Source organism: Dermochelys coriacea, chromosome 5 (assembly GCF_009764565.3).
Source record: "Dermochelys coriacea isolate rDerCor1 chromosome 5, rDerCor1.pri.v4, whole genome shotgun sequence".
NCBI lineage: Eukaryota > Metazoa > Chordata > Testudines > Dermochelyidae > Dermochelys > Dermochelys coriacea.
This window is the reverse complement of record NC_050072.1, coordinates 48,340,377-48,366,490: the sequence shown is the minus strand read 5'-3', so window position 1 is coordinate 48,366,490 and position 26,114 is coordinate 48,340,377.

Sequence of the window (26,114 nt, the reverse complement as noted above, 5' to 3'; positions counted from 1 at the left end):
AAGGTGCCACAAGTACTCCTGTTCTTTCTACCTGAGTTGTGTTTGATGTTCCCAAGTTTAGTTTCCATATTTTATTATATATTATTTATAAAATGCCATCCATTAGCTCAATGCTGGACAAACAAACACTCCTGCATTAGCATCAATTTCCTGGATACCCCGATCAGCTTCAAGAGTGGAACCCAAGAGACAATTATAGATAAGAAACCCACCTCACCTACTTTCACAGATCCAGTAAATACCCCAAACACACCAAGAAATCTGTTATCTACTGCCATGCACTCAAATACCACCTTAATACATTTAAAACTACCTTCACTAAACAAGGACACTCTACAAGGGAAGTAGATTGCATCATGCAATGGGCCATCCAAATACCGCAAGAGAACCTACTTCAATACAGAAAAAAAACTCAAATCCAACTGCACATTTTGTGACAAAGTTCCTCCTCTACACTTGGTGGGTCTTGCACTTATTGGCGGATTTGCTCGCCTTGGAGCTTCACTGCAGCCCTCATTGGCTGTTTTTCTGAACCACATTCCAGGTTTGACTCCTCCTGTGTCTGACCAGGAGTTGGGAGGATTCGGGGGGAACCCAGGCCCGCCCTCTACTCCAGGTTCCAGCCCAGGCCCTGTGGAATGCAGCTGTCTAGAGTGCCTCCTGGAACAGATGTGTGACAGCTACAACTCCCTGGGCTACTTCCCCATGACCTCCTCCCAACACCACCTTATCCTCACCCTTGGACCTTTCTCCTGGTGTCTGATAATGCTTGTACACCTCAGTCCTCCAACAGTCCGCGTTCTCACTCTCAGCTCCTAGTACCTCTTGCTCCCAGCTCCTCGCATGCACACCACAAACTGAAGTGAGCTCCTTTTTAAACCCAGGTGCCCTGATTAGCCTGCCTTAATTGATTCTAGCAGCTTCTTGATTGGCTGCAGGTGTTCTAATCAGCCTGTCTTAATTGTCTCCAGAAGGTTCCTGATTGTTCTGGAACCTTCCCTGTTACCTTACCCAGGGAAAAGGGACCTACTTAACCTGGGGCTAATATATCTGCCTTCTATTACTCTCCTGCAGCCATCCGGCCCGACCCTGTCACAATCTCTAGTTGTCACCTACCACCCCCACTGGAAGCCATCCAGGGTATCCTCAAACAATTATGAACCATGCTTAATGAGGACCACACTGTGAAAGAAATCTTTCCAAAACCCCCCTCTTCAAAAAATGCCCCACCTCACCACACTCATCAGAAGCTAGCTCCCCACAAACCAGGCCCCCACCAACTCAAAGTGACACCAGACCCTGCCAGAATAACAGATGTAAAACTGCAGACATATCTCCACTGCTATGATGATCTATGTCAAGATAGAAAGGTCCTACACAAACCCATCACAACATATGGTGTACCTCATCCAATGCACTAAATGTCCCCAATAACAAACTATATGGGTGAAACCACACAATCAATATGCTCTTGAATAAAATCGCATAGAAAAATAAGACAAAACACCATTATCATTCTATGGGTGAACACTTCAGAAAATAATCACTCCATATCTAACCTCTCAGTCTGGTCCTCAGAGGAAACTTTCACAACACCTTCAAAAGACATGCTTAGGAGCTTAGGAACTTCAGGTAAGTGTATACATAACTTTTCCATTACAGGGATGGCTGCCCAAACTAGCAGAACACAGCTTTTGACTTTTAATTAATTTTACTCTTGCTAAAGAGGTAGTGGTACAAACAAAAGATGGTAGAATTGATATCCGCTTTTCAGTCTCCTCTAGAGTTGGGGCAGGGAAGGAGGGAAAGGCATGCAGAGCAGTTTGTTTATATACAGAGGGATGTCCCTCATCCTCTTGAGAAATCTCAATGAAACTTTCACAGAGGTACCTGCAATAAGGCCCTCTCAGAAGTCCAGAGAGGCCCAGGGCACTTCCAGCTTTTGAGGCCCCTAGCCATAATAAAATAAAAAATGACAACACATGAAAATAAAATAGGCACCAAAAAAGTGAGACATAATTTGAATATTTTTTTAATTAACAAATGCTTTTCTAGCCTTTTTCTCTACAAATGCATTAATTATTGAGGAAAAATCTAGCTTTTGTGCAATGTCATAGCTGATATTAAGGATGGCGAGCCCATTCAAATGCTCTTGTCCCATAGTTGAACGGTGATAGTTCTTTACCTGCTTCAACACATTGAAGGTGCGTTCACCTGAAGCCACCGATGCAGGCAAACTGACAAAAATACGCAATGCAAGTGTGATATTAGGAAACATCCCAGAGAGTTCAAGTTCGAGTATTTCTTGAAGCAATTCCTTTGGCTTGCAATCCAATTTAAAGTTCATGGAATATATTTGTTTGAGGAAGATGACCTCGTCACGGAGACCTTTTGAGATTTCTTTGTTGTACTGTTGCTGAAATTGTTCAGCTGCAGAAAGTAGATCTTCATTACTCAGTCTGTTGAACTGCCAAAGAAACCCCAAAAGGGTACAAATTAGTCACAGTGACTCAAATCGACGTGTAAGACCTGATTGAATAGAGTCAATGACGACAAGGAAGACATTGACCCTGTAATGCTGCTCGGCATTGGATTCAGTAGGTAAGTTGCGATTGGTGGAGAACTTAGATGAAATGCCAATATTCTGTGCTATTAATTTGGATTCAGTCAGGATCACATCCCATTGTTCACGAATCTGTTGAATATCATTGATAAGACTTTCAGTGTTATCCCTCTTAACTTCAAGTGTAGCATTGCGTGCTTCAATTACCAGATTCGTTTGGTGGATCATTGTAAGTAGTTTCAGTCACAAAAAATGACATCAGAATGCACTCAAATTTGGACATGTGCTTCTGAATAGACTGAAGTTAAGTTTGAGCCTGTGCAGTGAGATTGAGAGATTCAAGCTCATTTAAAGCCTTTCTCACTGAATTCTAATGCTGCGCAACTGGTTGAACTCCATCAATCCGTGCAGACCATCTAGTTTTGGACATTCTATGCAGTGAAACAGGAAGATATTGCTTCAGAATTCCCCACCTTTGTGGACTGCTACTGAAGAGATTGTACATTTGCTGAACAGTTCCAAAGTAAGTAATTGCCTCCTTGCATGATTCAGCACAGTCAACACCTACAAACTTTAGTGTGTGGTTTCCACAGCTGGAGAAAATACTGTTTGAATTATGCTCAAGCAGAACTGCTTGTACACCTTTGTACTTCCCAGCCATATTAGATCCATTGTCATAGGCTTGACCAATGTAGACTTGAAAATCTAACTTAAAACCTTCTAGAATTGCTAATACTCGAGCAGCAATTTCTTTTCCAGTTTTTCTCATGTTTTTCTCAATATCAAACAAAATAAACCTTTTCTTCAATTGAAAATTTTGAGCGGTCTACATTCTTAACATATCAAATAACCGTAGTAGTCTGTTCTCACAAGGAACAATCTGGAGTGGTATCAACAATGATTGAAAAATACTTGGCATTTCAAATCTCATCAAGAATTGTTGTTTACAAATGATCCACATAGCTCAATAAACTCATTTTGTATGCGTGTGGAGAGATAATGGACTTGCATGCACTTTTGACTCTCTCTCTTGCAATTCTCGAACACGTTTAACATGCTCTGATAAAAGTAGGTCATATTTTTTTGAGGAGCTCAACTATGCTAAGAAAGTTTCCATTTGCATGATTGTCAATATGTTGATTGTCATCCTTTTTCTTTCTGAACAGGGATTGGCTCTCTTTGGATCCATTCAGGATGCGCTCAAGAAGTTTCTTCCAGTTATTAGTTTCTGTAGAGAGTTCAGTGAAGAGTAAATTCTCTGCTGAACTTTCTGCAGATGCTGCCTTACTGGCTGATTTCCATGCAACACATTTTTCTTTGTGTGATGTTGATGTGATGGTATTCGGTCTTTCAACTTCCTCCAACCTCTGTTGATGCTCCATCCTGATTGATCAGAGAGAACTGATGCATTTGCAGCACTTTTGTTGAAAATGAAGCAGGGTGCACAATACACAATACAAAGATTGTTTTTATCCGTACTCCTATAACCAGTCTTGGTGCAGGTCTCCATTTGGAAGAGTTTTTGTCAGCAGACAATAGGGAAAGCATGATTATCAGCATCTCGTGGAAAGTTATTTATAATTTCAAAACAACCAATTTGAAGAAAAGATTGCATTTGGGCAGCATTGCTCTTGTCAATAATACCAATGTCAGTCACAGTCAAACCTGTAGTACTCATGAATTGCTCTTGCTGCGTAAGATCTACATCTTCTTGTTGCTGTTGAGTTTCTTGAAGACGTACACAGGATCTTCTGCTGCATCTGTTCCTGTTGGCACATCTCCTTCATGACTACTGTTCTCCTGTTCAGGTATTGGCTCTGAAATATCACCTGTTGCAGTTGTGGAGTTTTCATTATCTGTAGCATTGTTTGTTAAGGTGTGTTTTCCAGTGGTTTGAGAAATGAAGTTATTGGCTTTGAGCTCTTAGCTGCTGCTTTACTTCGTTTTTTCACTATCTCTTGCTTGCACCACTTTCAAATCCTCTCTCATAGTGATCTATCTGGTCAATATGTAGCCTATCCACACTTGAAATATTCTGCTGTAAGGAAGTAGCTTATCTACACTTGAAATCTTTTACTGTAAACATGTACACAAATGCTGAAAAGCCTTAAACGAAGGAATACTAATTAAGAACACAAAATGAAACAGTCAGACAGGTGGTTATCCTTATCACTGAATCAAAACTCAAGCACGCAAAGTAAAATAAAATAGGCTGAGCTGAAGACAAAGGGATGACAGATATAGTATACACAGACACAGATACAGACAGAGTCCAAAATTTCAAATGTGTGTTCTCACAAAATTCACTGTACAAGATTGTCTTCACAAACTTTCACGTTGAATCTGGGCCTATAGACTACGATAGCCTATGATGATGGCCAAGTTACCAAGCTAGGACTCAACCAATGAATGAATCATGTCTTTTAGCTACTGTATGAAGATAATAATGAGGAATTCTCACACACAAATAATTCCTTCGTCAACTAGACATAAAACTATAAAGACACTAAAATGCCACAATTCTCTACCTTTCAACATATACTTGATCCAGCACCAGCCACTAGTCGTGGTTTGTTATATAATCAGCTGATCTGAGGGGACACGTTCATCACAGTCTAATCTTGTGCCATCCGAACCAATATTTTTATTAATATTTATGAACATTTTAACTCTTTAAATTGACAAAATCTATTGTCCGTAACAAAAGATTGTCTTTTACCAAATCACATCTCTTATTTGCTTAAATTTGCATCTCTAAGCTGAGAGAGTGTCATATTTTGGTCTGATAGGGATGCGCATAAAAACAAGTTGTGAAACTTATCAAATGCCAAAAAATTAACAAGTGTCTAAATTTGAGGCCCCCTTTGAGCTTGAGGCCCAGGGCCCCCCCCCCCCCGGTTGTCCCTGTCCGCAATCCTCTGCCAAAGGTTTCTAGGGATGGCAGCCTTATTTCTTCCTCTGCGGCAGGACACTTTCCTATGTCAGTCAGTGATAACTTTGACAGGCATCATTGCAGTACACAGACTAGCAGCATATGGGCCCAGGTGGCTTTGGGATGCCAGCAGCAGCTGTGCTCTCTGTATGTTTGTTACCCTCAGGAGTGAGATATCTAAAATCACCACCACTTGTGGAAAATGGTGCAAGCATTCAGTGCCAATGCCCTTTGCTACTAGTTTCATGCAACCAAGCAATTCCCTCCTCATTCTTCTAGTCCCCAATAGGCCATACTCACCATGTCTGATGCTGTGACTGGTACCGTGCACAAGCAATCCGAAGCAGCAGTGAGAATGAGCATGTAGTGCTTAAAACTTTAGGGGAGCAAGGAGAGAGAAGGTCATCACCCCCCCCTGTAGGCCAAAAGCCTAATGCGGAGAAATTGTCTGAAGTAAATTGTCTTAAGCAAATTATTTTAAGTAATAATATGAGAATTGTTCTAAGCAGTAATATTTTTCCATTTTGCTTATTTTGTTAGCTTTGAATTAGTAAGAAATTATTTTGGTTTGATTCTTTGCTTTATGTGTTTGTTTTTAGAAGGCTAGAAGTGTTATGACTGTAATTCTTGCTTTTGATATTATTTACTGTTTTTTGTGTGTGAGTGAAGAATGTGTGGCGTGCTGACAGAGAAGAGACAGGAGGCTCCGGTACTAGTGGGCCGGATAGTCAAGAGGGGAGTGGAGAAGTCAAGAGGCACCAACTTTATTGTCAGAATCACCCAGATGACAGATTGACGACCCTACAGCAAAGGCATACGCTCCAAGGACAAGATAAAGAATGGAACCAGAGGAACGAGAAAAGAAACAGTTGCAGATACTCCCAATAACAGCCCAAAATAATGCTGATTGGGAGCAATCTTGATTACCTTGTGATTAACATCTCCAGTGTGACACAGCAAGGTCCCTAGACTTGTATGGGAACTTATTACTATAAAAGAAGGGTTTATTACCATGGGACTTTGGGTTCATTATGCATCAACATCGAGCTTCGTACGTGTCTGACAGAGGCCTAGCTCCAGCTCCTCCCCTCCCTTGTATGCAGTTTCACTGGCCACTGGAACTGATAGAGCAACACTAAGGACTGGTAACTAGAAGATCCAGCTGCAGGTGTGTGTGTGTGTGTGTGTGTGTGTGTGTGTGTGTGTGTGAGCATATGCTGATTTTAATGCTTAAATTGTACTCTCAATAAGTGTGGCGTATTGCTTTATCCCCTTAAAAAAGATTCCAGGTGCTTCTTATAAGCATAACATTTTTGGTGGAGAATTGTGGTGGAGGGAACAAGGTGAGACACTGTGCTTATTGTAAGAGTCTGCATAAAACAAATTGATGTATCGTAATAGAATTTGGTGTGCACATCGTCGGTCATAGCGATCCGAGTAAAAGTAGAGGGGAACGTAGAGTTTCTCACTCTAACCCAAGCACCGGAGTAAACTCTAAAGTGTATAGGAGTTTCAGGCAATATTTCTTGCATTTCTTGTGTAAGACCCAGCTTTGAAGGATAGAGGAGCATGGGCAAACAAGGAATAGATTTCTGTAAGACACCACTGGAGGATATAGGAATGTGGGCAAATAGTGGTACATAAAGCAATAGTATATAAGGTGGCATAAAGCAATAGTATATAAGGTAGCACCTTTATAAGAATGTTTAAAAGGAAGCATCCAAAAATGATGCCTCCAAGAGGAGGACAAAGATCACTGCCTTTTGTTCAAGAGATTATGCCTTTAAACAAATCCTGCAAAAATATGAACATAGTCCATGGACCAAACAGGTACTGGCAGATGTCCATGCCATCTCAGCTTTAGAAGACAAGTTTGCTAAATACATGCTGGTGTATAAACCTTCCACCTTGTCTAAAAGATTCGGCAGCGATCTGGCTATTATGGGAAGCAAGCAATGAGTCTATCTCCGTCTGGCTACGGGAAGCAAGCAATGAGTCATATCTCCGTCTGGCTACTTGCCGAGAGGAGAATGTTTCCCTGCATAAAAAGCTTTCCCAGGAGATAAGCTTTCCCAAGCAGAAAAAGAAATTGAAAAATGGAAGGTACTGGGAACGGGAATACAAAGTCAGTTAGATTCCCTTCGGGATGCATTTAGAGAAGAGAAACAGAAAGAGAGAGAGTTAGTGGAGCAGGTCGGGGAGAAGGATAAGATAGAGAAAATCAAGTGTTTCAAGGGATGGTTAAGAAATTAACTTTAGAACAAGGCAGAACCCCTGCCAATCATAATCACTGTGAATCCCTTATTAAACACCTTAAGCAAAAATTGGGATTTGAAACCTGCCAGATAGCGGCAGTAATGGCAGGAGAATGGGGTGACAACCAGCAAAGCAGCACCCCTAATTGGAATGATGAACCCTGGTATGATACCAGTGAAGTATGGGATGGAGATATTTGGGATTATGATTCTCAAAACCAGGAATTTTAAAATCCCTGTTGCAGCCATAAGACACACTGCAACTACAACAGTGCGGAGGGAGCACTACCGTCACGGCAACTCCTGCATCTGCCTCCAATCTCCAAGCCATATCAAAATGGTTAGGACCCTTAGATCGAAATTTTTTTTCTAAATAGAGTTTAAATGCACTCCAACTTGCAGGCTGAGAAACTCTGGATGCAAATGAAGTGTAGCGCCTAATGAGTATCTGTTCTGCTACTCTGAAACCTGTGCTGCATCCGAAATTCAGGGGGTTATTGATAGAATAATTTTGCGAGCCCAACACAAATATTGTAGCATTGTTAACAACTTTTGGGGAACTGATTGGCCACAGGCATTTAATGGCACAAGTGGTGATAATGGCCAAGAGCCCAATGAGGATCCTGAGAATTATTTAACCCGTTGGGGCTTAATGCAGGTAATGGCGGGTTTGACCAGACCCATAACTGCACAAAACCAACCAGTCACCTTAATTGATACTGTAGCATTTGGCACTGACTCCTTAAGAGACTGTGCCACTACCTTAACCTCTTATTACTCTGGTAAACTGGGAATCTGGCCACAGGGACACCCAGAAAATTTAGCAGAATTAAGGGCTCTAATTCAATAAATAACCACTCACCCTGGCCTACAACTTAATAGAAAGAAAGAAATAACTCCCTTTGAGGCCGCACTAGAAATGCCTGACCCAGGTAATGAGGATGAAGAAGACGACTAGGGAGGACATGTTCAATGAGATCCTGCAAGCCAGTGCTGCATTGGCCCATGACACAGGGCCTGGAGGATGAACACTGGGGACAGCCTGGAGAAGGAAAAAGTGGAGAGGAGAAAGGTGTAGGAAAAAGAGAGGGAGATGCATCAGGACATAATGGAGCTTCTCAGGCAGCAAACACAGATGCTCCAGATGCTGGTGGACCTGCAGGGTCAACATTCTGAGGTTCACCTACCTCTCTCCAGCCCATTGAGAACTCAACATTCCACATACATCAGCGGCTGCTGCACTACCCCTACCTCTCCAATCCGGGGGACATTAAAGACAATCACAGCTTTTCATACACTAATTTGTGAAAGCCACATAGTTGGTGTAGGTGAAATGGACATAAATGTTGTTTTCCTTTCATAAGTTCAGTTCTCTTAATTTAAGTTTTAAATATAATTTGTTTTAAAATTTCACAGTTTCTTTTAGGGCTGTCAACCGATCAAAAAATTAATCATGATAAATTGCTGTTTAATTGCACCATAAACAATAATAAATGCCTATTTAAATGTAGTGAAAAATATCCAAAAAGATTTATAACCTTTACAAGTATATTGATTTCAATTGCAACATAGAATACAAAGTATACAGTGCTTACTCTATATTATTATTTTTGATTGCAAATATTTGCACTGGAAAAAAAAAGTGAGTGCAATCTACAAGTTGAAACATGAAAGGGCATTTGAATGTTTAGCATCTCTGGCATGTAAATATCTTGCAACGCTGGCCACAACAGTGCCATGTGAACACCTGTTCTCACTTTCAGGTGACATTGTAAATACAGAGCAGGCAGCATATCTCCTGTAAATATAAACAAACTTGTTGTCTTAGCAATTGACTGAACAAGAATTAGGACCGAGTGAATTTATAGATTCTAAAGTTTTACATTGTTTGGTTTTTAGTTCAGTTATGTGAAAAAAATAATTCTACATTTGTAAGTTGCACTTTTATGATAGAGATTGCACTACAGTACTTGTATGAGGTGAATTGAAAAATACTATTTCTTTTCTTTTTTACCGGTCAAATATTTGTAATAAATAATATAAAGTGAGCATTGTACACTTTGTATTCTGTGTTGCAGTTGAAATCAATATACTTGAAAATGTAGAAAAACATCCAAAAATATTTATAATAAATTTAAATTGGTATTCTATATGGAATAACGGGTCACCCAGGATCACTATTGGCATTTCAACATTTCCAATGGTTATCCCTGGTTGTGAAAGAAAGTCTCTGCTTGCAGCTTCCTGAAAAATCCAATGTTTTTAAAGATGTGTGTGTGTCATGCACTTTCCCTGAACAGCCCACACTGATGTCAGTGAAGCATCTCTGGTGATCCACCAATGCTTGCATACCCATAGAAAAGTAGCTGTTTCTGTCAATGTACTCTTTGGCAAGCTGGGCTTGTGTCAAAATAGGGATATGTGTGCAGTTTATTTCTCCACTACTGTTTGGGAACCCCATTGCTGTAAATCCATCCACTCTGTCCTGCACGTTGCTGAGGGTCAAAGTCCTGCATAGCAGAGGTGATTAGAAAAGAAGTACTTGTGGCACCTTAGAGACTACAAAATTTATTTGAGCATAAGAGGTGATTAGTGGCTCTGCATATGTACATGACAATGGCCCCCACAGTGGATTTCTTGACTCCAAATTGATTTCCAACTGACTGGTAGTAATCTGGCATTGCAAGTTTCCACAGTGCAATTACCACTTGCTTCTCCACTGTCAGTGCAGCTCTCATTTGGATGTCCCTGTACTGGAGGTCTGGGGCGAACTCAGCACACAGGTCCAGGAATGTGGCCTTCCACACCCGAAAGTTCTGCAGCCACTGCTTATCATTCCAAGCCTGCATTACAGTATACTCCCACGAGTCAGTGCTCATCTCTTGGGCTCAGAAGCAGCATCCCACTTTCTGAGGCTGCTCCATGAATGCCACCAACAACCTTGAATTGATTCTCGCTGTGTCCCACAGCAGTCTGTCCTCCAAGAAATTGTCATATTCCCCACTGAATCATTGGTTCTTCTTGCAGATCTGCAATATTGCAGGATTGTGCGCACTGTGCTTGCAATGCTCATGACAATACTGCAGAGCTGTGCAGACTCCACACTTCTGGTGAAGATGGTGGACAGCAAGGAGGGCTGCATAGATTTGTGGGATTTTGAAAAAAGGTTCAAAAATTATGGGAAGTTGATCTCTTGCTCAGAGTCACCTCTGCACAACTAATTTTATTCCCCACTACGCATTGCCAAAACTTTTGAAAAAGCAATGCGCTGGATGTTGGTGGTACTCCGGGTGGCACACCAGTTTTGTACATCAATACAAGCTGGTGACTTCACACACCCACAACAAAATGATCAGAGTATGCACACTCACAAGTGATGTGCTAACTGCGGCAGCTTTATGCCAACATAATTTGTCAAAATAATTTTGTAGAGTAGGCAGGGCCTAACAGAATTTGGTCCAATAAAAGATATTACCTCACCCCCATTGTCTCTGTACAAACAGTCAGCTATTAGTAGACTGGCCTTTGTACCTTTTTAATTCCATTATTCCTAAATTTTCCAATACATAAAACTTGCATTTAGCCCATATGCGCAAGAAAGTGCATGTCAAGAGGCACTTTGCAGCTTAAGGGTTATGCAACCTGTCCAAGATAATAAATCTACTTTAAAAGGTATAATATTAATTGTGCAGGAAAGGGGGACCATAGTATTTCATATAATATTGTGAGTAGCCATAAGAAGATTGAGGTATGTTTTAGAGAGAGATTCTACCTACTTATCCATTGGGAGGAAAGGCTTTTTGGTACCTAATAATTCCACACATGTACCTGTGCAAGAAGGTGGGATGTAACATGTTTGTTTCCATCATTCCTGCTATTGAAGAATTGATGTAATAGTATCAGTATGATATGTTACTGCTGCCAGTTAATGCTGGAAAATCCCATTCTGGAGGTAGTGTTTAGTTGTAGCCTGACCTGGCTGCATGGAAAGAAGATGGAGACCTCTTCAGATATTTTTCATAGCTGTCCATTAAAGAAAGGCAAACTGTTTCACAGAGCAAATACTGTAGAGACCTGATTCTCCACACACCAGTGCAAATCAGGAGTAGCTCTCATGGAGTCAATGGAATTTCAATAGTGTAAAACCTGCATAAGTGTGGAGAAAATCAGGCTCTGTATACTTCATTAAGCTTTAATTTTTTAATGGTGTATAGGCATTATATACCTCTGCTCTCATTGTTTACCTGCATGTGAGAGACTCAACATTATTTTTTACTTGAAAAAAAAACCTTTCTTAGTGGTAAAAATTAACTTTATTTCTATGTTATTGGGCTATCTGCCACAAACGGCTTTCTGGCTCTTGCAGGCTGAGGCATATAGTAGTCCATGTATAGGTACTTTACACATGTGGACAGTTTAATATTCTAATGTGATTTATGTTAACTGTATAGCTGCTGACTAAGGGAAGAAGGATGTTGATTTCTATAGCCCAGAAAAAACCTATCAAATTCTAAGTGCCTTTCACTCTGAGGGCAGTGCCATCAGAGCTCTTACCAAATAAATCATTTGGGATGTTGACATGGGAGCATAGATAGCTTGTGCACGGTATTTGCTGCAGGATCTTTCTGTGAAGCTACAGGCTTTCCCCACCTCAGGTTTATTACGTGTTTTCTTTGCCCGGGTTTCCAATTTTAGACAGTTGTATCAAGCAGTATGCAGTCCATTTGACAGTGCCACCTCTGCAGTACCTACCAGGGTCCGGATGGCTTATAGAATAAGCAGCAGAATGGAAATTAGAGCACAAACGAGTGGTTCCATAAAAGAAATGAACCGTTTCACTTTTTCTCCTCCAAGCTGTGTAGCCATTTTAATGTTTTCAGTTTTCTTTTCATCATGCCCATTGGCATGCTTTGCTGCTATGGTAGGAATAACAAGCTGTTTATAATGATGTTGGCAGTCTCACTCACCAGGTAATTAGAGCTGGTGCTACAGAAGGGGGAAGCTGCCATAACAAGCAATTTAAATAAAGGTAACTTCTTGACTTGCTAGCTGCACTATAAACATTAGTGTGTATAGTGGGGATTATGCACCTTAACTTACTTTTGATGAGTATGTGTTCTTCAGAAAAAGCAAGCCACATGACCAAAAGGGGGAAAACACTTGGCTCCCTGTCATCATGCAGAAATTAAAAAACAAAGATAGCCCTGAGGTTTGCTAGAGTCATCTTCAAATGCTTCTAAAAAGAACTATGATGGCTTGTTTAGATAAAGTTGCTCATCAAAGATTGTTACCTTACATGGGAGCACTTGGATCTACCCTATAAATATTGTAGTTCAGTAACTGCTTTTCCTTTAGACAGTTTCATTTCTTCAGTCTACTGTGTTTGGGCTCCATATCTGTTGTTGTTAACTTGTTCACAGTTCTAATTTTAGTCTGTCAGTTGGCTCTCTGTCTCTTTATTTCAGCGCCATACATCCCATTATACTTCCTTATTGTGATCCAAGCTCTGTTTTCTCATCACACTAAGATGCAAATGCAACAGAAGCATAACATGAAGTTTCTTTTTTTAACTGGATTTCTATCTTATTGCTTGATACTCATTTCCCAACTATTTCCTCTTGACAAATGAATTGTTTTTCATGAACAGTGACTTCTTCTAGGACTGAGGAATACATTTATTCTCTCTTCTGTGTATACTGTGGGTAACATTCTGTTCAGAAAAGGGATGAATCATCCAAAAAACATTTTTTAAATATACCAGGCTACTTCTTATTGTCAGTTCAGCAGTAGGCAATTTCTGCAAGGTGAAAATTGTTGAACAGAACATAAATTATGAAATCTGTCTGTCTGTCTGATGGGTGAACATGTGTCAGAAAATGATAAATCAGTCCTTATTACTTTCAGTGTGCCTGCCTGGTGGGTATTTGGCTCACATCTATGACCAAGGGATAGATGCTCTGAGGCACTGTGGTCAAGAATTCTCCTCATTAGAGCCTGACCCTGCAAGAGACTGAATGTTTCCCATGGTTTGGGGTCCTAGATGTGTCATGTGGATACCAGGTTAAACACACCGCTGCTGCTGCTGCTGCTACTACTACTACTACTACTTCATAGCTGTTTTCATCTACAGATCTCAAAGTGCTTTGCAAAGGAAGTTGCATAATTATCCTCATTTTAGCGATGTGTTTTATTTCCATTCACACAATCCCACAAAACACATGCATGATAATGGGTATCAGATTGGAAAATAATAAATAATGGTACTCTCCCAGGCTCTACCCATTGAAGATTCCGAAGGAAGATGATCCTCAGAGTAACCTGTGAAATCTTCATGTGATTATCCTACTTCTTTCTTGTAGGACCATAGGAACATAGGAATTGTCATCTGACTGAGGTCCATCTAGCTCAGTATACTGTCTCCAACAATGGCCAGAACCAAATGCTGCAAAGGAAGGTGCAAGAACCCTTCAATAGCAGATGTGGGATAATCTGGTCCCATATTAGGTCTTATTCTGCTCTCTAATAGTTAGAGATTGGTTTAGACCTTGAAGCATGAGGTTTAATATCCTGTCCACAAAGTTTTTGTTATATTTATCTAGAATACTTTAATTATCTATGTAATTAGCCTATGCCTTTATGAATCTTATTAAATGCTTGATCTTTAGACTTGCTGTATCCATGAGTCTGACTGTTTAGACATTGGTTGAAAATATTTTTCCTCTTACTGGTTTTGAGTTTGCTATCTTATGATTTCATTGAATGTCTTCTTGTTCTTGTGTTATGGGAGAGGGAGAACAGGAGTCCCTGATCTACCTTCTTTAGGCTAGTCTTTATTTTATATACTTTATTATGTCCTCTCTTGTTTCTCTCCTTTTCCAGGTAAACAATCCCAATCTTTGCAGTCCCTCTTTAAATGAGAGTTTTTTCCCCAGGCTCTTGATCATTCTCATCACCCTTCTCTGAACTCCCATGAGTTTTGTAATAACCTTTTGAAATGGGGTGAAAACTGCACACACAATTCCAGATGAGGATGCATCATTGATTATCAGATGTAATTAAGTCACATTTTAAAATATAAAGACATTATAATAGTCTCCATATTATTCACTATACCACTCCTTATGCATCCTATTATCTTATTTGCCTTTGTAACTGCAACTCCACATTGTGCAGTTTTCAATGAGCTCTCTACAGTGTCACCCAGCTCTCTTTCTTAAGCTGACACTATTAAGAATCCTCTAGGGTACATGAGTAGTTTACATTTCCCTCTATGTTCTTTGATCACTGTGAAATAGTTAACAGTGCAGTTATTTAAACTACTAACATTAGACTTCATAGTGAACAGACCGGTGAGATGAGTTTACACCTCTTAGAACAGTGGCTCTTAACCTTTCCAGACTACTGTACTCTTTTCAGTAGGCTAATTTGTCTTTTGTACATGCAAGTTTCAGCTCACTAAAAACTACTTGCTTACAAAATCAGACGTAAAAATACAAAAGTGTCACAGCACACTGTTACTGAAAAATTATTTCCTTTCTCATTTTTACCATATAATTATAGAATAAATCAATTGTAATATAAATATTGTACTTACATTTCAGCGTATAGTATATAGAGCGGTATAAACAAGTCAATGTCTGTATGAAATTTTAGTTTGTACTGTCTTTGCAAGTGCTTTTTATGAAGCCTGATGTAAAACTTGTCAAATATCTAGGTGAGTTGATGTACCCCCTCAAAGATGTCTGTGTACCCCCATGGGTATGCATACTCCTGGTTAAGAAACACTGTCTTCAAATGATTGTTCCAGACTGAGGCAGACATTACTGCATTGGTTTATGTGCAGTTCACACTCTGAAGCTTTTATTCACAACTTTGAAGATTAAAAAATTTTTAGAAAAAAAGAAAGTTTTGATTCCAGAGCACAAGGTGGCAGACACCATGAGAAAATACTGGCCACTCCCAGCTCTTGATAATGGTGTTTTAATTAGAATATAAATAACTGAATTTTATAATTCTTTTTATGCATAGTGGAAGGTGAGAATTCTACATACAGTTTCTTTCAAAACACTTCTGTGAGAATGTGGAGCTGGTCACTTACGTTGCTGAGTAATGTTGACGAGTGCTGAATCTTGCACAAACAGGAGATGAGAGTGTTTATCACTCTTAAGGATCAGGCCTTTCCTTGTGCATATATCCAGGGATAAATTTTGCCCTCAGATGCTCACAACTCATTCCTCTGTGGGAGATGAATACCAATAATTGAGGCTGGAATTTGGTTCCCAGTATATAATGCACACAATGAAGGATAGAGAAGTCTTCTGTAATTTTTTTATTAGAAATTTCAGGAGAGAGTGCTATAATAGTGTTTATACATGTAGATTTCTGTTTAGCTAAAAGACCGTTTACATTCTTGTATAAATGCTAAAACTACAGCTACTAATGTTTTGGATTTAAGTTTTGCAAATTGATGTATTAGATTGTCTTTATTCCTTTGTTTTTGTAAAATGCTTTTTGTAAAACAGCTTTTTAAATGACATCTTAGATTTCCTTCCCCATCCCATCCAGAATATGTGACATAACACTGTCACCTTTATTGTAGATCAATATGTACTGTTGAAATAGTTGGAACAAGGAGGGCATGGTTGGGCCCATTTTGATGGGGAGCATAGATGGCTCTCTGAAGCAGGGCAAGCAGCTTTGCAAGCTTTTAAGCTGCAGTGCTCTGGTGCCTGGGGGCGGGGGGGGGGGAATTTTCTGTTGACATTAACTAATTCCCTAACTGCTGCTGATCAAGTTTCTGATCTCTCCTCCTTGGAGAGGGTGACTGAGGTAAGCCAAATTCAGCAGGATATGGTATCGCCTCAGTTTTCAAACCCCAGTCACGCTTCACACATGGATACGGAATGGAGAGATATGGATACAGCATGGAGATAGCATTAAAGTGGGTGATCAAGGGTCTTCTTAGGCCAATGGAATGAGGTTAAACATCCATGTTGATTATATTAGATCAACCAGCAACCTTCAATACTGTTGATCATGAAGTGTCGTTGATGTGAATGTAGGCTAAAATAGAAAATGGCAGATTTACTTCAGGTCAGCCTCACTCATTCCTTTCAGAGAGGTCCCTGGCTGAATTGTGTGTTGCTTTGCTTTTAGAGTCCCAGAGAGAAGTGGTGGACTCAAACACCTTCTTTCATTTGTGACCAGCCAAGAGAATGCAATCTCTTTTCTTCCCAATGTGGACCTTGCCATGGTTACCTCTGCCTTTGTTGCTTCAAGATTATTGTAGCATTCTGTGACTGTGGCTCCTCTTGAAGGCAATTTAGAAGCATCAGCTCATACTGAATGTGACTGAGCACATTATACCTGGATTTGTACCCTCCACTGGATGCCAGTTCGCTTGTAGGTGCCTAGTCACTTCTAAGGTGAAATGCAAATGCATCTCTTTGTTCAGGTATTTGACTACCTGTAGGTATATAGCAATTAGACTCCTGGGGATAGATCTTCACTTGTGTAAATTGTTGTATGGCAATTTATATCAGTTGAGAATCTGACCCCCAGTAGGTAGCTTCCCAATTACAATCCATTTGATTAAGATGGTTCAGTCACCTTGATGAGACACATGCTCATTATTTTGGGAGAAATACATCGATCTCAATTTGGTAAATTATGTCTAGCCATGACAAGGGTGGGCACTTTCTGGGTATGTGATAGTTGCACTACGAGTCATTCTTTGTTTCGGATTGATAATGGAAGATTCCTTTGATAGGTACAAAGCTATGGTTATTTAGAACTGGGTTGATGGGGATTCAACACAATTTTTTTTCTCCAGGAGGGAGAGGAATTGGCAGAAACCCTGAAAGAACAACACCTACTTGATCATTCAGAGTCTGAAAGTAAGGTACCCTGATAGCTATTCTTAACATACATAGTTCTAGTTTGAAAAGAAGGAGCAGTCAGTGAAGGGGCCTACCACTGAAAGCACAAAGAAAACTCTATTACTCTGCTTGAAGAGTAGGGAAAGCAAATTCAGCTTGGGTGATTAGAAGGCATTTTTTAAAAAATGAATGTGTCATAATAGTTTCGATAAATGTGCCAGTGTGCTTCAAATACTAGAATTCATGACAATTGGGCTTTGAAACAGTTCTTTGTAAAATTTTATTTATGCAATGCATTCAATAGACATCAAGTCAAAGTATGTTGGTCTAAATGTCTCTAACTATTCAATAGCTGAGGGAAGGGCATTATATAAGTCATGATGCAGCCTTACCAGTGCTGCAGCCATGAATGTATTTAATCTACATTCTAATTGGCCACAGCGGCAAAGGAGCATCAAGAAGGCCCCACTTATAGTCACCTGAGACGTATCTAGTTACTCTACTTCTGATGCAATTGAGCTTTGCCCACAGATGGCGTGGAAGGTCAAAACTGGGGGTGGACTGGAGATGTCATGAGATAGGCATGGTGAAAATTGGTTGAAAATTGATCGACATCTAGTATGCCATCTGGAGGTGACACTGAGGTTCTGAAAGGAATGTCCAAATGGGGTGCCTTGAGCTAAGATAGTGGATAGATGGATCAGACGTATCTTTAAACAGGAGTAGATAAGGTATGTTTTGCAACTTAAGGAGCAGATTCTGGAAGGCGACTTATCACCTGATGTCAGAAGGGGCAATGCGGGACAGGACCAGCAACCTGGCCAAGTTGGTGGATCTCACAGAATCAGTTATTATATGCATAGTTTCGTGTAATGTCCACTGGTCCTATGTGAGAGGATATGAGCCACATCGGGGAACAAAACTCTGCTACAGTATAGCACAAAGCAAACTCAGAGCACCTTACTGTTTGCACAGTGGCTCCCCAGGTAGAACCAGCTCATTTGCTGATCAGGCTGTTTCTTATCTTTATTTCAGCAAAGTTAGGTAAGATGTTCTTGAATATCATGGTGTGCTCCAGTGTAGCACCTAAGTATTCAGGCTTGGATCGTGTAGCCTGTGGCAATTCAGAAAGATGTTGAGATGTTTGTTGGGCTTTGGGTGGTTTTGATGGAAACAACTCGAAACTGCCTTTTTGGAATTTGGTTTAAGTTGGTTGAGATCATGCAGCTACATTTCTCTTCTATCCCCTGTAAATACTTTGCTTTGGCAGGGGAAACCAAAGCTACTACCAGTAGGCCAAATCTTCCAGATCTGGCCAGCATGGATTCTCAAGCAATCTTAACATGATCAAGAAATTTTGGGCATTGGCCTGTTCCTAAAAATCCTTCAGTGAAACATTGAAGGTCTTTCATCTGCTAAATTCTCCGCTCTCCAGTCCCTAGCCTCCACTGTAAAATGTTTTGCACACAATGCAGTACATGAGGGAATGTGTTTTTATTCTTTTGGGAGTGAATTTTGGTGCTTCTGAAGGTAAGATACACAGTGAAAGCTAAACATAGATTAGACAGCCACTTTTCTTACATGGTTTAGATAATTCATTTCAATCCTAGCCTCATTATCCCTTGGTCAGTTATAGCTCTGGGACTATCCTGAGACAAAACCTAAATGTCCTACTGAATTCTCTGGAAATTTAGTGATGTGGTCAAGCATCTACACAAGATTATAATAAGAGTAAAACATTCCCTTTCACTGCCCTTCCCCCCAAAATTTGTGACCAGAATCAAAATTTGAACGGTCATCTTTAGAGGGGAAAGCATAGGGAATTAAACTAATGAATCCCCTAACCTGCAGCAGCAAGTTATTTGGTTTGCAACAGGTGTTGTGTTAGGTCACACCCACAGATAAATCCTATTCCAGTGGCTAGGTGCTCATCACCCTCTGGTAACCTTCTTGTACAAAGGGGCTAGCCAATCCTGCCCTAATGCTAATCTAGAAGCAACCACCTCCTGGTTTCCTCCTCCTCTCTACTCCCAGTGGTTTTCTGGGAATCAGAAAGTAGAGAGATTTTCCATTTTATGAGCATAAGACCTGGGAAAGGCTAGACAATAATAGACCTAGCTACTTCTTTCTACTGCTCTAAGAAAGGGCAGGTCCCTATCACAGGTGCATTTTAAATACATTGAGATAAATGAATAATACATTATATTGTTTTAAACTTTGGGAGATTTTGGTTCCCCATCTGCCTCTAGACTGAAATCAGTTTTCTTCTCCTTACAAGGCCCTTAATGAACTGAACAACAGAAACTTTAGACACCATTTGTCACATTGTGGGGTGCAATCCAGAACAGTGGGTGGTTGTGTCACTGACTGCCCTGTAACCCTGAGTGCCTCAAAATGCTCTGCTGTAGCAGCTCTTTTGTCCAGACACTTCCATCCAGCATACAAGCATGCACTGAGTGTCCATGTGTTAAGCAGTTCTAGTTCAGTAGCTCTGATTTCAGCAGCCTGTTTGTTACACCACTGCCACACTCTGGCCTCCACCAGCCATGGTCATATCTGGCAAGATGACCCCCAACACCTCCCCATCCTGAATTTTCCCCAAACTATGTGTTCTGCAATGTGTAACCCTCTTCTGGACCGTTCAGAAAGAAATTAAGGTTGTTCATTAATTTGTTCCTTTAAAGATACAATACCCAGCGGCTTGCCACATTAACTGGAGTTAATATCCACTTTAAATCAGACACAATATTGGGTTGGTTTAGATTAAAAGTAAAAGAAAGGATAGATTTAGAGATGGTTACAAGCAAATAAAAGTGAAAAATGCTTTCTAGAGGCTATGACTCAACAAACAAGCTACAGCCTCTGTTCAAGGTAGTTTCCTTAACAATCTACCTTCCAGCAAGATGGCTGACCAAGCCATCTGGTCAGGATGCCCCACAAAGTCCAAAGTGCTCGGTTCTGTGGTCTTTTTAGGTGAAAGGTAAGTTGCAGTTCTTTGCCCTTCTGTTTATAGTCCAGTGAACCTTTGGAAAGGACTCTTCTGATGGTTACACCCCAAAGTAGAATTAGTTGTGAGGAAGGTGACAGGGAGTCTCCTGGAGAAGGAAGTTTCATGCTGGTTTCTTGCCCTGTTGGTATTTGCTAAAATGGAAATTGATCCTGCAATCTCCTCCCTTTGCTATAATGCTGAGTGGTTATCTCCTCCCCTTGTTAGCTTGATGGTCCTGTTTACTTCTATATAAATTGCATTCCTTTTGTCTCATAATGTACCTTGGAAATGTCATCAGGTGGCAGAGTCACATTCCTTTGTCTAGGGGGGGCAATGTTAGCCTTGCCTGCAAGATACACTTTGATAACATTGTAATATTACACCCCATATTCTTCATAGAAATTATGACATGAATATGGCATAACTAAGATATGTTTTATGCAAGATGGATCATGTGAGATATCATTGGAAAGGTTATGAGTTATTGAATGTGATTATCCTATTTCTATGCATGTATCATTTCTGTATCTGAAGTTAGGAATATGGACTATGTATCAATTACAAAAGTGCTTGCACCTGGGGAACGCCCATGCCATTAGGAAGGACAATAGGAATTTGAATATGCTAATCTTCCTTTCTTCCTGAGAAGTTTCCTGGGATTCTGCTTTAACACTGCAGGGTCAGGTGATCATGTCACCTGACACTGGACATCATTTTGGACTTCTGGTATTTTTCCACTGGAAAGGGGTGGGGGTCAAACTAGGAAAAAAAGGATTCCTGCCATATGTAAATCTTATTTAAACCTGGGGAATGAGTTAATCTGGGCTCTTCTCCACTGCTTCCCCAGCCAAGAAGGAAGACTGCTGAAAACACCCAAAGAAACAAAGGAACTAACCTGGGGGTGGGGGAGGCAGGGGTTGAGCCCAGGTGAGAAAGGTTAGCCTGTGACGGGTATTGTGACGGGTTGGGTCACAAAAAAACCCCTTGGGGCTGCCAACTGATGTGTCAAGACTACTTCTGCCCCTGCTTTCCCTGCCCTCCTAGCTTGGGACTTCAGTGCCCTGCCTGGTTTGAGCCAGACCCGCTAGCCTGCTGCAAACCCAGACCCAGGTCTGAACCACATCCCCTAACAGCTGTAGGCTTAAACTGAAAGCAGCTTAAGAAGTGTTCCTCTCTTTAACACTCAGATGCTCAACTCCCAATGGGGTCCAAACCCCAAATAAATCCGTTTTACCCTGTATAAATCTTATACAGGGTAAATTCATAAATTGTTCACCCTCTATAACACTGATAGAGAGGTATGCACAGCTGTTTTGCCCCCCCCCAAGTATTAATACATACTCTGGGTTAATTAATAAGTAAAAAGTGATTTTATTAAATACAGAAAGTAGGATTTAAGTGGTTCCAAGTAGTAGCAGACAGAACAAAGTGAATTACCAAGTAAAATAAAATAGAACACACAAGTCTGTCTAATACAGTAAGAAAACTGAATGCAGATAAAAACCTCACCCTCAGAGGAATTCCTGTAAGATTCTTTTACAGACTAGTCTCCTTCTAGTCTGGGTCCAGCAATCACTCACACCTCCTGTAGTTACTGTCCTTTGTTACAGTTTCTTTCAGGTATCCTTGGGGGTAGAGAGGATATCCCTTCAGCCAGCTGAAGACAAAATGGAGGGGTCTACTAGGGGTTTAAATAGATTTTCTCTTGTGGATTGAGACTCTCTCCTATGCAAAGTCCAGCTCCAAGATGGAGTTTTGGAGTCACCTGGGCAAGTCACATGTCCATGCATGACTCAGTTTTTACAGGCAGCAGCCATTGTCCACATGCTACCTTGAACGTCCTCATGTAGACTTCTTATGTGGATTGGAGCCTTCCAAGATCCATTGTGCATTAAGTGCTTCTTAATTGGGCACTTAACTTGCAAATTCCTTTCTAAAGAAGCTGATGAAATGCCTTACTAAGTTATTTAAAATCAAACAATTATACAGCCAATATTCACAACTTTGAATACAATAATGACACAGGCATACAAATAGGATGAATAGATTCAGTAGGTCATAACCTTTACAAAGATATGCTACATGGCATATGTAGCAAAAACATATTCCAGTTATGTCATATATACATTCATAAGCATATTTCCATAGAGCCTTATGGGGCCACCATCACAGGTATACCTGGAGATTTAAGCTGCAAGCAGTGCAGTTTACCTTCAAGAAACTCTGCAACCTGCATAAAACAACATTTAGGGTGAGAAATTACTATTTGTAGCCAATTTCTTTAATGTATTAAGTCTAGTTTGCGTGTTTGTTTTATTTGCTCAGTAATCTGCTTCAATCTGTTTGCTATCCCTTATAATTGTTTACAATCTACCTTTTGGAGTTAATAAACTTGGTTTTTGTTTATTCTAAAACCCAGTTTGTGCAATTCATAACTGTGTGGGCGAAAAGCTGTGCATATCTTCGTCCACGTTGAGGGAGGGAGCGAACTTCATGAGTTTGCGCTGTATAGATCTCTATACAGTGCAAGACAATATAATTTTGGGTTTACACTCCAGAGGGTGTGTGGACTTGAGTGCTGGGCAATTTCCAAGCTGAGACTTCCCAAACAGAGCTGATTGCAGACTCTGTGATTCTACAGCTGGGAGTGTCCCTACCTGTGTGTGTATGACTGGCACTGCAGGACAGGGTGAGGGATCCAAGGCTGGTGGAATGGAGGGTTCTTTGGAACACCAGCACATCAGGTGGCACCCTGGAAGGGGAGTTCAACCCATCACAAACATAATTTCCAATAGGTTCTAATTTTGAATTTGTCCTCCATATGTACACCATGCAATAATAGTAATAATAAATATTAGCTTTCAATTGATACCTTACATGAGATTAAAGAGTTGGAGTACAATCAACTGGCCAGGCCAGCTGAAACTCACTACTAGATACCAGTGAGCCCCTTACCCTCTTGCATTGGGATGCTGTTAGTGTCCCACCATTTCTCTATCCACAACCCTCAAAGACAACTAATCTCCATGTGGATGCTGCAGCTAACAGAACCCTGGGTAAACTCTTTGGTGCTGGGAGTAGAGTGTTTTGCTCTCAGCAGTATGGTCCTGGCTGTGAAACTTTTAGTGGAATTGATGCATCTGAGCCCTAACCTAACCATGCCTCTTCATGCCCCACTAATGGTGTAATTATTTATCACTCCTCCACAGTAGGGACAAAGAGAGACTAAGGAGAGGAAAGAGAATAAACATGGGAATTGTGGAGAGGGAATCTCTTTGGATGCTGAGTGATATCTAAATTGTGAGAGGCTTAGCTATTGAGGAAGAAACAACCTATGATAAGTAGAAAGTAAGATCCATCTTACAGGGCCAATGGACCCCTGGGTAGTATTAACCTTTGAAGAAATCTGAAATTACCCCAGACCTATCACTAAGCCAGGGAAGACCAACAAAATACGTTCCCCTGCACTGACAGGAGCAAAAGGGAAGCCTGACTCCAAGCAGCAAGAGGTAATTCTCTGACCAGGATAAGGCTGTGATCATCCTAAGTATACATCTGCAGTCCCAGTACATGTGTGGAACACTGCAAGTCCTTAATGTCAATGACAAACAATAGTAAAAAAAATATTGCTTTTTCTCAAATGTGGTTAGAAAGATATGAATCAAGTTCAGGGACAGAAAAGGAGAACATGGAAGCCGTTTCTGGGAAGCTGTTTTTTTTCATAATGCAAATGTGGCTAGTAACTAAGAGCAGAAAAATCTTTCTGCAGCAGCTGCTACTGATGCACACCACTAACTTGTTATAATTAGAACAAAAAGCTTTCTCAGCAGCAGTAAATCTGCTGCGTTAAAAATAATGAGAGCACTGAATGAACAAATGTCCTGCTATCTGCTTGCATTGATTCCTTTGTCAAGGTTCAGCATGTACCTCTTGGATTCTTCCACTCCGTAAAGAAATACTTGAAAATATTACTCCAGTAACTGACATCACTAGGAGACTATTCCATGCCTTTGTTCTCCCCAGAAGCAGTTGATCAGCAGCTACTCCCCCATACCGGGGGTCCTATTTCTAGAGAAGGTGGGACATCTGAGTAAAAAGGAGTGCTTGGGATAGAGATTGGGGGTAGTGGTTGCCTGAATCAGCTAGGTAGGCAATAAATAGTTCCCGAGTCAACTGGAGATGTGCACGCCTTGCACTTTGGTACTGTTTAAAACTTTCTAGTGGGCAAAACTCTGGATGTTAATTTTCAATCACAAGCAAATATTTATGATCATGCTAGATAACCTTCTCCCTCACCCCCACTCACTAAAACTTTTTTTATAATTTGTAAAGACTGAGAGGACCTAAAGTGTTGCAGTGTTAGTGCCACGAAAGATCTATATTACAGAGCTGCTATAACACAGTGTTTCATTCTGTTTCAGTAAATGAACACTGTAATCTGTTGGATTAAGGTTCACTTAATCAGCAGATGGGTCTAACAAATATTTATTAAGGCAAAACACTCAGAGTAGTGATCATCTACAAGTTGCAAAAAGAAAAGGAGTACTTGTGGCACCTTAGTCTCTCAGGTGCCACCAGTACTCCTTTTCTTTTTGCGAATACAGACTAACACGGCTGCTACTCTGAAATCTACAAGTGGGAAGCCCATCAGATTTCATCACATTTCTCCATATGTAATTATGCTGGGATTGAAAGGAATGAGTTTTTTCCAACAAGACACAATAGACAGTGCATTTCTGGACCAATATAATATGCCTTGAATGGTGTTAAAAAGCACAAGGCCAATAGTCAAGAGCCTTTAACTCTGTGAAAAGTGCAGTAACCCTCTGGCCTAGTTTCTTACTACTGTGAAATGGGATTTACCAATAAAAATGAAGAAAACACTCAGATCTGGGCAAAAGCTTTAACAACTAACAATTTAATTTAATGTGCTGGAATCTCTGGTCTGCCAGTTTGCTGAGGAAAGTGAACCTAAAGCAGCTGGAGATTTCCCTTTGGAGAGGGAAACTACACAAGTGAGGAGGTGACCCTGCCATCTCCTTCTGATGCCTCCCACACCAGCTCTGCCATTGGTTTCACCACCTCCTGTGCTGCAGGGAACTCCCACCCAGAGTAAGGGGTATTTGGGGGATGGGGTTGGGAAAGATAGGGAGGGTGCATGGGCAGAGTGGGAGGCTGCTAAAACCAATTTCCCATGGGTATAAACAGGGCCAGCTCTAGGATTTTTGCCGGCCCAAGCAAAAAACTTTTTGGCTGCCCTCGCTTTTTTTCATGCCGCCCCTTCCCAACCCCTTCACCAAATCCCCGGCCCCACCTCCTCCCCTGGGCATGCCGCATTTCCCCCCCACCCCCATTGCTTCCTGCGGCTCCCCCCCCAGCTCAGGTGAGGGAGAGGCAGCGCGTTCAGGGGAGCAGGGGGAGTGGAGGTGACCGAGGGTGGGGGGAGCGCAGGAAGTAATGGGGGGTAGAGGAACTGCTCCCTGCCCCAGCTCACCTC